The sequence below is a fragment of the Rattus norvegicus genome, chromosome 11 (genome assembly GCF_021556685.1).
Source record: "Rattus norvegicus strain SHRSP/BbbUtx chromosome 11, alternate assembly SHRSP_T2T, whole genome shotgun sequence".
Classification (NCBI taxonomy): Eukaryota; Metazoa; Chordata; class Mammalia; order Rodentia; family Muridae; genus Rattus; species Rattus norvegicus.
Window position 1 is genome coordinate 17,759,272 of NC_141544.1, and position 13,111 is coordinate 17,772,382.

At 42.1% G+C, this 13,111-nt stretch overlaps 1 pseudogene; it reads right to left on the bottom strand.

Annotated features, from left to right (window-relative positions):
* Positions 1–4,141: 4,141 nt before the first annotated feature.
* LOC148002464 (chromobox protein homolog 2 pseudogene) lies at positions 4,142–12,747 on the bottom strand (annotated as a pseudogene).
* Positions 12,748–13,111: the final 364 nt, after the last annotated feature.

The following is a 13,111-nucleotide window of genomic DNA, read 5'->3' on the forward strand; positions in this document are numbered from 1 at the left end:
TAATTTAAACTCATGAAAATAGTAACAACAATCTTGCATCTTAAAAACACTGACATGGGAGAATGATTGTGAGGCCTTCAGGTAAACATGGCATCATTGATTCCCACCACAAACAAGGCCGTGCTCCTCTGCTTATGACTGGTTTCCTAGTATGTTTTTAATACACAGTCTTCAAGTAACCTTACTCCCACTTAGTATTTGAAAAGGAGTTTAATTTCGTAGATTATTATTAAGGTACTGGTTTGTCTTGTTTATCAACCTGATGACATCTAGAATCGGCTAAGAGATGTGCCCCTGGCTGTGTATTGCCTGAAGCAGACCCTCCTTTAGAATGAGCAGTGTCTTCTATGATGTGGTACTAGGGAGAAGGTATGCTTCTGGCTTGCCCAACTTCACTCTTGCCAGTGAGTACATCCACTCTGTTATTGCTGCTGCCACCAATCTCTGCTAGCACTGGAACTCAGCTTCTTTGGGATCCAAAGTGAACCAAAACAGTTAGTTCTTCAGAAGTCCTCCACACCTTCAGTGCTCTACTGGGGCAGCTGAGGTTTCCTGGCTTGGGGACCAAGCAGCAACTGGAGTCACAGCCTTTCCTGAATGCAGACAGACATTGTAGAACTCCTTGGCATGTAGCATGTACACTGATCCAATCAATCCCCTTTTATATGGTATATTCATTATACTCATCAGCATTTTTATGGATTTTTTGACTTGCAGGTGTGGTCTCTGTCAATATCCTCAGGACTTCCTCTGCTGGTTGCTTCGGCAGGGAACTTGGACATAAAGTGACACCTTATATTATATTTTAACTACCTATCTGTGCTATACACAGTTATTCTTCATAAATATTCTACTATTTAGCATAGAAGATTGAAAAATTATAATTGTTATTGTATGACAGACTGTGTGTTGGGAAGAGGTGCATGTATTTATTTGCATATGTGCCAACACTCTCAATGGCATCTCATAGAAAAGTTCTCTTCTCAGAGCCAGGACTCTGTGGTTTCAGTAACTACACTTGTTTTTCCTCTGCATATTTTTTCCTGGCAAAGGTATGTTTAAAATTAGGAATTTCTGTTAACCATCTTTAGTTACCTATCTACAACTTATGAGTAATATATTTGTTAGAAGTTCCTTATATTTTGTTCAGTGAAGTTTATTGAGTGCCTAAGATTTCCTGGAAGAAAATAGTTGGTGCATTTAGCCAGAAACACTTGGTCCTACTGTTCATAACTATTCTGTAAATATGTATTCAGTGTAAGTATTACAGGAACCACATAACATGTGTTATAAATGGATGTGCCTTTCTATACTTCATGTACTTAAGAATAGTCAGAATAAAAAGGTTAAAACTTTAAAATATGCCCAGGAGTGTACTCTCTTACATTCTTTTCTGTCACAAGAGAGTAAACTTGTAATTAGTACATATTTAATCTTTATCACTCAATCTCATAATCAAAATAAGTGTATGTTCATTTAACCAGCTGTTTGAAAAATATCTCTCCTTGAACCAAACATTAACCCAGATGTAACAAACGCTAAGGAGGTTATTTGCATAGTATACCAGTCATAGCTGTAATAGAGCATGTACGTGCACACAAACAATGTTAGTACTTAGCCATCAGGTACATGACTTCGGGAATTCACAGTGTATATTACTGTACGTGGTCAAATGCATCAACTACCCCACAGATGAAATGTAGGTAAGATACAACAGGGAGGAGAAACTTAAAGTGACTACCGACTAAGCAAATGATGGAGTTGAAAAATAATCTAGTGCGTAAAATGTGTGCAGCACATGGGAGATGGATGAGACGTCAGGCCGTTATAAATAGGAAGAAAGTCTCCAGGAAGAAAGTGGTCAAAAATGATTAAGATACCAGGCTGGAAAACAGAAAGGAACGTCCACCAGTAGGATGTTAATAGTGACCCACAAGTAGATTCACAGAGCTGGAATTGATTTCTGTGTTTCAATAGGAAATGTGGTAAGGAAATGGGCTTCCTAATAAAATGGAGTCTCTCTGATTGAAAATGTAGACTATTTGTCTCTTGTTTTATATTCACACTTCTAAAACTCACCTATTCTCTTGTTTCCAGTCCCCCTTTTCCACTTCTGTTCTTTCATATTTTTAAACCAAGTACTTTACTATTGGTAAACACAAGAACTTGACTCAGAGCGAATGGTGGCACTCCAGGGGGCTTTCCTGCTGTTGTCCTACACATATATGCTTTGACCGATGGGGTCACAGCACCAGGAAAAACACACGAGAAGGCAAAGTGGCTGAGAGGAAAGGATTTATAGATTTCAAGTTTGGGACTTATGTAACCGGTAAAAATAAAAAGGCATAAACACCATCACTTCTCCAATATCTCATGGGACCCCCAATACACATGAAGGTGCCCATAAGGCAGTGTCTGGCATGGAAGCTGCAAACCTTGGATGAGGCAGCAAAGGACCCTGGCTGAGGACAGGGAAGGAAGCTAATGGCCCAGTAGGGAACTCTTTGCCCCTTGCTACTCACTTCCTGCCCTTGAATTCCCAGTGGTAGCTCCTGCTGACAGTAACATGGGCCCCTGGCACATCAAGGCATCTATTGGGAGCTATGGATATGGGTCTTCCCCAAAACGCACAATGCTGAGGTCAGCTTGGTTACACAAAGACCATCTTACTTGGTGTGCAGAGTAAGCTATTGGGGGCAGGGGTGGGGTGCACCCTGAAAGCGTGGCAGGTCCCAGACACCTCAGGTCACTGCTTAGCAGGTTTTAAAAGGGGAAATGCTTCCCTTCAAGGTAGCTGGAGTGAAGAGCCCACACCCACTGGCTGATCAGTCAATGGCAGAAGTAGAAACAAGGGTTTCATACCACCCCCACTTTTTGGCATCACAGACCCACTGACCAGATTGTCATGCCCCATAGTGAGATTCCAGGACAGAAAAATCCTGACATTGGCCAGCAATCTGACAAGGTAGATTCAAGACAGCTACCTGGGATGGGGAACAGGGGAGAAGTCATCTAGAGAGGATCTCAGAAGACAAGGAAGGAATTAGGGCCCTATGCCAGGTGGGCTGCCAAACTACCCCACCACACAGATGGCATAGGGATATTGCTTCTCAGCGACAGAGGAAGGAAACACAAGCTCCCAAACATGTGAGAGGACTGTCAGGGAAAACGGGACCCAAGAATGGTTCACTCACCGGACCGGTCTCTGCACCAGGATTGACTACAGGATATGCTTACACAGTAGTCTAGAGATGTCCAGTCTAGAAAGGTCCCATGGAACACCTGTATTCCCACACTGGAGCTACCATGGTGACTTATGGGGCCCTACTAATAAAACTCCTAGTAGTGGGGAAAATTGCTTTCTGAGGATTCCCAGCTCCTATTTCAGCCTGCTCTGGATTTCTAACCCTACTCCTTCCCCAAGCCCAGGAGTGTCAGACCACAGAACTAGAATGCAATTTAGTGGGCCAAATCAGGGAGATGGGTCTGGATCCAGGGGGGAACAGGTTTACTTCTAACTGGGGCTCAGGCCTGCTTGCAGGAAGGAGGGAAAAATAACATGACTCCTTCTGTTCCCAAGTTCAGTAGCACCCAGGTACATTTTAGTGCAGGAACTCCAAACCCTATCTGAGCTTTGGGACTACAACTGCAGCTAGAGAGGACACCACACCAGGGGTAGAGACTGAAGAGTTCTGCAAGGTCCTTGAGCCCAACTCCACAACTAGTTAGCCTTTTAAAAAAAAATGAAGCCAGAGCCTTACTTGCAAATCACAGAGCACCTCCCTCACCAGAAAGGCCCTGCCACTGGTGGACTTGGGGGAAGGTCCTGCCAGCCCCACCCCTCTCCTCATTGGGCTGGGGATTTGGTCAGGGAGGGGGAAGATCTCACTAGGTCAAGGAGGGACTCCAAGAAAGGATGCTTTGTCCAAGCAGGCAGCTTTCAAGTCAGTGGACGCCAGACTTTCCTGAGATGACAGGACAGATTGCAGTGGAGGTCCAGAGAAGTAGAATCACCAGGAAGCCATCTTCCAGCCCTAAGTCTCAGGACAGAGTAGAGCTGCCCTCCCCGCCCCCCAGCCCCCTTGTCAGGCATCAAAACAAAACCAGAGACTGGAAGGCAAGTCTGACTTGGTCAATGGTCTCAGTAATGCCTCACGTTGAAGAAGCCCACACTGATGGGAGACTCCTTCACGGTGACAGTGATGAGGTTGTCTGTGACATCCATGACAAAGATGTTCTCAGTGAGACTGCGGGTGGGTTTCCAGTCCTTGTTGGTCTGGATAGCTACTGACAGGCTCTGCCCAGCACTAGGAAACAAGGATGATGAGTCGGGGTCTGAGTCAGAACTATTTTCTCTTGTGCTCATATTCCACAGTGCAGGTGGCTTTTGGCCTTCTCCCAGGACTATGTGGCCCTCCTGCAGACCAGAGACAGCAATGCTTTTACAGGTGTCCCTCTTGACCGAAAGGGCGGGCAGAGCTGTTGTCTTGCAAGTCAGTTTTTCCCCTTTGTTGGTGTCTATGGGGTGTTGGTCATGTTAACTCCTATGGGGCCGCTTCCAGGACCTTTCCCTGTGCCTGGTTGGTAGAAGAAATAGCCTGGGTGGCTGTGGCATGGTGAGCGAGCAGGCCCATACCAGACACACAGTTCTTGATGCTCTGTAAGTCAAGGACCTGAAGGCTCAACTCCTGAGTGGGTGCCAGCTGGGAACCTGGACTCGCTGAATTTTTCCCTCTCTGCTGCTCTGCAGCTCCACTGCCACGGGCCTTTGGTACCTTGCTTCCTGCGGGGCTTACTCTTAGCTCCCCTTTCTGCGAACACACTTTCAAGTCTTTCCCGAGGCTGCACTTGTTGGTAGCCTAGGCCTTGAGTGCCAGTCGGCTGGCAGCCTGAGCCTAACTGGCTCATACGGTTCATGTAGAGTATGATACAGCTCTGCCAGCTGATGCCACCTCAGTTGTGGCTCCCGGCCGTTCCTTTCATCAGACTGTCCATAGTGCTGGCACCACCACAGGCCTCTTTGGTGTGGGCTTTCAGAGCAGCCAGGCATGCTACAGGAGCACTGAGCAGAGGGGGTAACTTGGTGGCTGAGGTCCCCAGATCCTTCCTCGTGGTCTTTAGCACCTTGACCAGGCTTACAGGTCTCCGAACTGTCTTCTGTTCCCGGGGTAGAGCCTTGCGCCCCTGCTTTTTTCGAATGGGATCCCTCAGTTCTGACTTGGCTACCAGGATCTGGGCTTTTTTTCTGAAGCACTGGGTGGGTTTCATGGCCCCGGGGCCCTCTTGGAGTCCAGGTCACTGTCATCTTCTTCAGCTGAGGAAGAGGAGGACGATGTGGAGGAAGAGGATTTGGGTTTGGAGAGTGTATCTGGTTCCTTGAGCTTGGAGCTCCAGTTGCAGGAGGACAGGACTGTGTGCTTCCTTGGCCTGCCCATGGGTCTCTCTTCTCTCTTCCTACTATGTATCACTTTCTCCTGTTCCTTCTTCTGGAAGGCCAGGAGCAGCCTCGGGTCCAAGATGTCCTCCTCTGGCTCCCAGAGTTGTGTTTGGAGGACCGGCTGTGCCACTCGACCAGGTACTCTAGCTTGCCCTTGTGGAGCCTCTGCTGATGATGTACTACTGATCAGTGAAGCCTGGTTCGCCTACCCTGCTCAGCACCTCCATGCCGCCGCCCTCGGCATCCTGCACCCAGCAGACCACAGCTCACTGCTGCACACAAAGCGCAGCCCCCACTGCGCCTTGCCCACCCCATTTTTTGATACATTGTGATTACTCAGTTTTACACACACTAGGATTCTGAAAACAAAACAAAAAAACAAACAACAACAAAACTTGGCTAAATTTTAAAAAGTTACAAACTATAGTCCCCACCTAAATTGTTAGTTTACATCTTTGGTGTGGTCTTCACCACTTGGAGGACCTTCAGTAATTGTTTCTCATAGCTAATTTTCTGTGGTCAGCAAAAATTTGAAGATTCTAAAGGACAAAATTAGAAGGTAGATCACTGGCTCTCTCAAAAGTACCCAAAGAAATCATATCCCTACCCTCCGTGGTCTGTTTTCATCATAAAATATCTTTATCAATCACTTCTAATATTTCTCATTGAATGCATTTGTAGAAAAATGTCCTGAATTGACAGAGTAGATCAACTTACGGAGAACAGTTACTTTATCTTCCGGCTGAGGAAAGAACACCATAAATTAATCTAAAACCATTCAATCTCTATTTAGAATTCCTCTCGGAATGGATTCTGAAACATGAATAAAGTTTGCATATTGATGTAATGGCCTGAATGTCTTTTAGCTTTGTGAATGTTTCACATGGTAAGAATAACCTCCCCCAGCAGCGTCTGACTCAGAAGCAGCATCCATTCTACTTTAAATATGTTCAGAGAGGTGCAGCAGTGATCTCATCTTTTGAAAGTGTCAATGCGATGTAATTGCTTTCCAGTTTTCTTGTGCACCAATAAAATCCAGGTGCATAACCCAGGTTTTATGTAAGAGACACTCTAGAGGCTTGCTGTTAAGGTAAAACAGAAAGGGGGTTATTGACAAGATAAATCCAGTTGAGAATGAGTGACAACAGTCAGTTGTGGCTGTGGAACACATTCAATGTTTCTCTAGGAGCATGCTATAGTGTTTACAGAAGACATATATCCCAAAATCTAGTGTTAAAACCTGGCTCCTATTCTGTGACATAAATTAGGCTGATATTTTACCCATATCCTAACTGAAATTGTTTGATCTACTCACACTGAAATCTTACTCTCTGCTTAAGTCAAGAAAGGCTCTACCATCTACATCTAAGAACCATTATGTGTGTAATTGCAACATACACAACAAAGGCAGAAGCAGTCCTCCAAAATCCTTTGAAACCTCATTCTGACTGCATGCTATTAATGCTTTGGGAACCTAAGCATAATGTAACAGCACACAGTGTGTTTACTCTTCGTTCTTGGGAAAGAGTATAAGAGTTAATATCAATATTAACTTGGTTATAAGATAAAAATTTCCATGCTCATAGAGGACAGGCCCTTATGCTATCTGTGGAATCCCTTCCGGTTTGATACCCGAATCCCAAGCTCCTCAGAACACTTAATAAATGATTTTTAGCAACTTGGCAGCAACAATGTAGCTGACGTTTAAAAAGTCTTTTTCCTCAATAGTTGTCCAAGTAATGATCCTTCCTTCTGAACACCTGGGATCTTTTTGAATCATGGACTCTAACCTGTGTGTTTACTTCTACAGTTTTGCCACTGAAATTTTTCTGATGGATAATCTTAACAAGCCAACAACTTAGGCACCAGCAGAATATTTACATTGTAGATTAGGTGACTCACTCAAACATATACCATGTTCCTCTCATTAAAGTCTCAAGTCCCAGAACTGGAGTTCCAGAGACTTGTGAGTCACAAGTGGGCCTTGGACCTGAACCCTGAGCTATTGCTGTAGAGTGTTATTTGTATTTGAAAAGTGATGTTTCTCTGAATTAAAAAAGTATGTGTTAGCTGAAACACACACACACACACACACACACACACACACACACACACACACAACCTTAAATCCAATTTCAAGGAGATGGTTGAGTAGAGGCCCTTAAAGAGGAAATAAAGAAATCCTTTAAAGAAATACAGGGAAGTTAATTAAACAGGTGAAGAGAATGAATGCAACTTATTAAGACTTGAAAATGGAACTAGAAGCAATAAAGGAAAACATCAGCTGGAAGAATTCTGGAGATGAAAACCCTAGGAAAGAGAACAGGAACTTCAGGCACGTGCATCACCAACAGAATACAAGTGATGGAAGAGACAGTCTCAGGCACAGAAGATAAGTTAGAAGAAATTGATACATTGACTAAAGGCAATGCTAAATCTAAAAAGTTTTCTGAAAACATCCAGGAAATCTGGTACCCTATGAAAAGGTCAAACTGAAGAATAATAGCAGTAGTAGAAGGAGAAGATTACCAGTTCAAAGGTCCAGAAAATATTTCCAACAAACTCAAAGAAGAAAATTTCCCCAACCTAAAAGAAATAGATGCCTATAAAAGAAAAACACAAGAAGTTTATAGAACACCAAATTGATTGGACCAGAAAGAAAATTCTTCTGCCACATAAAAATCAAAAATCTAAACATACAGAACACAGAGAGAATATTAAGAGCTTCAGGAGGAAAGGGACAAGAAGCATACAAAGTCAGATTTCTCAGAGACACAGCTGACTTCTCAGTAAGCCAGGATGGACTGGGCAGCTGTCTTGCAGTCTCTGAGAAACCATAGATGCCAGCCCTAACTATTATACCCAGAAAATTGTTCAATCACCATACATGGAAAAATGAGATATTCTATGTATGACAAAGTCAAATTTTAAAAAGCACTTTATCCACAAATCCAACTCCAAAAAAGATACTCTAAGAAAAATTTCAACCCATGGAAGTCAACTACACCCAAGAAAACACAGAAAACAAAAAATTCCATACCACCAAAACCAGAAGGGAAACACCACACACACACACACACACACACACACACACACACACACACACACACACACATACACACACACACACACACACACACACACACACACACACACACCAACATGACCAACATCTAAATTGCAGGAATTAATTTAATGATCATTGTTCATTAATATCTCTCAACATCAATAGACTTAATTCTCCAATAAATAGAGAGAGGCTAACAGTGGATATGAAAACAGGATCCACCATACTGCTGCATACAAGAAATAAACCCCAGCAACAAAGGTAGATACTACTTCAGAGTAAAGGGCTGGAAAAAGATTTTCTAAGCAAATGGACTCAAGAAATAAGCTGGACAGAGGATGGTATGGACCAAAGTGAGGTGAGAAGGAGGGACTGGGAGGAGAGAAAGGAGGGGAAGCTATGATCACAGTGTAAAGTAAATAAATCAATTAATAAAACAGAAATTGTGTATTTATTGAAGAAATATACAATATCCCTCTTTGTCCTTATGTTATAAGGTTTTAGTTGTATATATGCTGCATGGTGACTTCTGAATGTGTCTTAATAATTCTACTTAGCAAGTCTAATTACTAACCTAATCTTTCACACATAACCATCCTCTTATACATAAAAAGACAACACTGTGGAGCACCCACAGTATTTCAAATATTTCCTGTGTTCACAATCAGCTTATTGCGAACACTATTCTTTTTGAAAACATAAGTTAAGCAAACTATTTGCCTTTCATTTTTAAGATTTCTTCCAGGTCCTCTGTCTAGTGCCAAAGTATTAAAATGAATAAACTTCCAAAATATTAACTGATAGAGTAAGAGAAAAACAGTGACGTCTGTAATGGTTTGAATATGCTTGGCCCAGGGACTGGTACTATTTGGAGTTGTAGCCCTGTTGGAGTAAGTGTGGCACTGTGAGTATGGGCTATATGACCCTCACACTGGAAGCAGCCAGGAAGCAGTCTGGAAGCAGTATTCTGTTAGCAGCCTTCAGATAAAGATGTAGAACTCTCAGCTCCTCCTGCACCATGCCTGCTTGGATGTTGCCCTTATGATACTGGACTGATCGTCTGAACCTGTAAACCACCCCTAGTTAAATGTTGTCCTTTATAAGACTTGCCATGGTCATGGTGTCTTTTCACAGCAGTAAAACACCAACACAGCATCTTTAAATTTTATTGGAACGTGAAAGAGAAGTTATCATAAATTAAGCAAGTAAACCCAAGAGAACTATGATGTGCATTCAACTTATAGATAGGTAAGTTGTAAATTAGCTATAAATTACTTACTTATAAAAGTATAATTGTGCTTTATACACATCTGATATCCTGACCTTATCAATTTACCTTAAAAATTGTAATTTTGCTGTTGCAATTATTATATTGAGGATTACAAAGTGCCTGTGAAAAATTATCTATTGAGGTCATAATGTCGACATTGGTGAGACCCTAAAAATTAGCTCTACGATTTCCAACCATGTTTACAGGCTATGGGGTAGTTTTGGTCCCAAGTCATTTCCACAGATTATCAAGTCAGACTTAGGAAACCTTGAAAAGGTAAATAATTTTGTTAGGAAATATGCTACTTACATAGTCTGACTCAAGACAACTATCAAGTTGAAAATAAATATTTTTGATGTTAAAAATATTATCTGCTTAGTAGGCAGAGAGACCAGAAGATCCCCAGGGATGATTAGACAGAATCACACTGTGGAAGCAGAGAGGCACACCAAGAAGACAATTTCTAATGCATTTTAAGCAGGAGCTCTCCACTTTTGCCCTGTAATTATTTCTCACACAATATGATTCATCCTAGGGCAGAATTTTTGAATATAAACATAACTTTCTGTGGGAACCACTAATGAAGGAGCAATGCTTAGCACCATCTAGCACAAGGACATGCATAAATCATCACCTCAAAATGCAAACCAGAGTGAACTGCTTTATTATTCGAGAGTCACAGTGCTCAATACATTACTATCCCCCAAACTAATGAAATCACATAGGCTTTGATTCTAGTTAAAAGTTTCAACCCATGCAAGCAATATGAATAAATGTATTATTTCCAAATTTCCTTGAGATATTTTTTAATTAACTGTATAATGTGGGACAATATACTCACAGCATTTCTATTAAACAAAGCCAGTTATTTACACTCAAGCCAATTTTTTAAAAAGACTGTATGCATTGAATATTTTTGTAATTTAATTTATTATTTTACATAATAATTGTCTATCACTGATTTTTTTCCCTAAAATTCTGCCATAGGAAAAACTCTGTGAATCTATTTCATGTACTCCATACCTGACATGGTATTTATGAAGTACACAGGATAATTATTAATGTAGAAAACTTCATGTTTTTTAGACTCCAACTAAAGCCAAGAGAACCAGCTTAAGATATTAAGTAGCATATTCCTTTCTGCTATTTCCCATCTTTACTAACTAAAGGATTTATGGAATCCTGCTTATTTTGTTGAGTGAGGAGTTAGAAGAGTATGTGGTTATTTGGGAAGAGTAAGGTCACATTGAGAGCTAATCTTTGGCCACTTGTAGACTCAAGAATTGGCTTAGATCCCATGTATGGGCTTGACCTGCTAACATCAGGCAACAAGCCAGGAGGATTGGGAAGACCCTGCCTGGTTTAATGCTAAGCAGGCTTCCTTGATCCCCTAGGACCACTGCCTTGCTTTTGGCTTCCAGTTGTTTTCCTTTCTTTCCTTCCAGCTTATTAATTTAAAACAACTTCGTGTCTTAAGTTCATATTTTATTTAATATTTTTGTGTTCTGAGCTGGGAGCATCTATTCTCATATCTTGTTAACATAATTCAAAAGTCTCCTTTGATATTATGTTGTCTGGGTTACATACTTTTTTATATACTTTAGGCTTTTCCCTTTACAAAATCCTCAATGAGACAAAACACAGAATGCACCTGTTTACTATTTCTATCTATACCTGTGCCCTTGGACAGACTGCAGTTGTTCTAGTTCACAACACAGACTGAACAAAATAATGTTTTTTAAAAATTATCTCTTGGTGTGTTGCTCTGTCCAGGTTTTCAATCACGATGATGAACAAACTCTAAGGATATATATACAACTGGGACCTTTGTCAGAATTGGGAGTGTCTAACCCAGAATTCTTGGCAGAGAGCTGACCATCAGCTCTGCAAGTAGATTTGTGCTGGAACGTAAAGCAAGCACAACAAACTGAAAATGAAAGACTTTCTATCAAATTCATCCCCAAAGAACAAGTTCATTATACCACCAAAACAAAAGAAGCAAGAACAAAAGCATTATGTGCAATCTGATTTGTATTTTTAAAGTGCAGTAAAGACACAATATACCATGTGGATGTGCACTGTGTGTCTGCATGGAGGCATACTTGTGTGTCTAAATAGTTTCAATAAGGAAATATAACTTCATTAATATTGTACATATGCATATATCTCAATATTTGGGAATTACATAAAAATTGTGTATTTACAGAATGAGAGAGGATTGGTTGAGAAGTATGAACATCATGAATTTTTTTCCTGGAACTATTTACAATCCTTGTGTTGTCTTGTGATTTGCAGAAGCAGCATCCTGCTAGGTTCACATGACTGAGATTCAGTCTTTACTTTGAGGAGAGAGTGACTTGAGGTTGGAGAGGGAACTAGGCACTGAGGCCATACAGCTCTGCCCAGTGTCCTGTCTACACAGACCATTGTGACCTCTACTTCACTTTATGCCACTACAGCCATGCTTCTTCCCTTAGTCCTTCAGATTTTAAGACTGTAGTAACCTTTCTTTGAGTTTCTTTTGTAAGGTAATTTGTCACATTAACATGGAAATGATATCCCACGCGACTTCACTTAGTTTGTTAAACTTCTCGGTTTGATTCGTCAACAGAATGAGCAATGAAATTGATCTCCATTTCACGGAATGGCTGAGCCTTTGCAATGATGCTGTTTGTCCCGCGCTACGTCTCGCCAGCAGGAACGACGCGGCACACACAGGATCCTACTGCAGAAAAGCTTTAATGCGTCTTGAGAGGGAGAGCATAAGCTTACAGTGTGGAGACGCCGAGTGAGGAATAACCGTCCCTTATATAGGAAACTATCCTCGCCTAGGACGTGTCACTCTCTGACTGGTCGCTGCCAATTATGCCAGATGACGTACCAAAACGTACGTGTCCCTTTGAGTAGGGAAGTTACCAGGCGCCTGCGTATTGCCCTTTTTACTGGGTGCGTTCTGCCGGATGCCGGTGCCATCTTGTAATGGAGTTTGTGAGGACAGCTCCTCACATATGTGAGGACAGCTCCTCAGACAGCTCCTCACATCTCTGTGAGGACAGCTCCTCACATCTCTGTGAGGACAGCTCCTCGGACAGCTCCTCACAGCTGTTGAACTTATTTCTCACGAGGAAGAAGACTCTCCCCAAGCACAGTGAACACTGGGTGTCATTCTACCCTTCCTACCTCTGCCCACGGAGTGGAAGGAAGGCTCTGTCGTCTGAGAATGACTCCCTATAACATGGAAGCCTTTCCCTCTTGTTCCTGAGTTTCCAGACATCACAAGCTTGAGTCGGCAGTTCCATCATGCGGTTTCCTTCCTTTCAACGGCCCTACCAGCTGT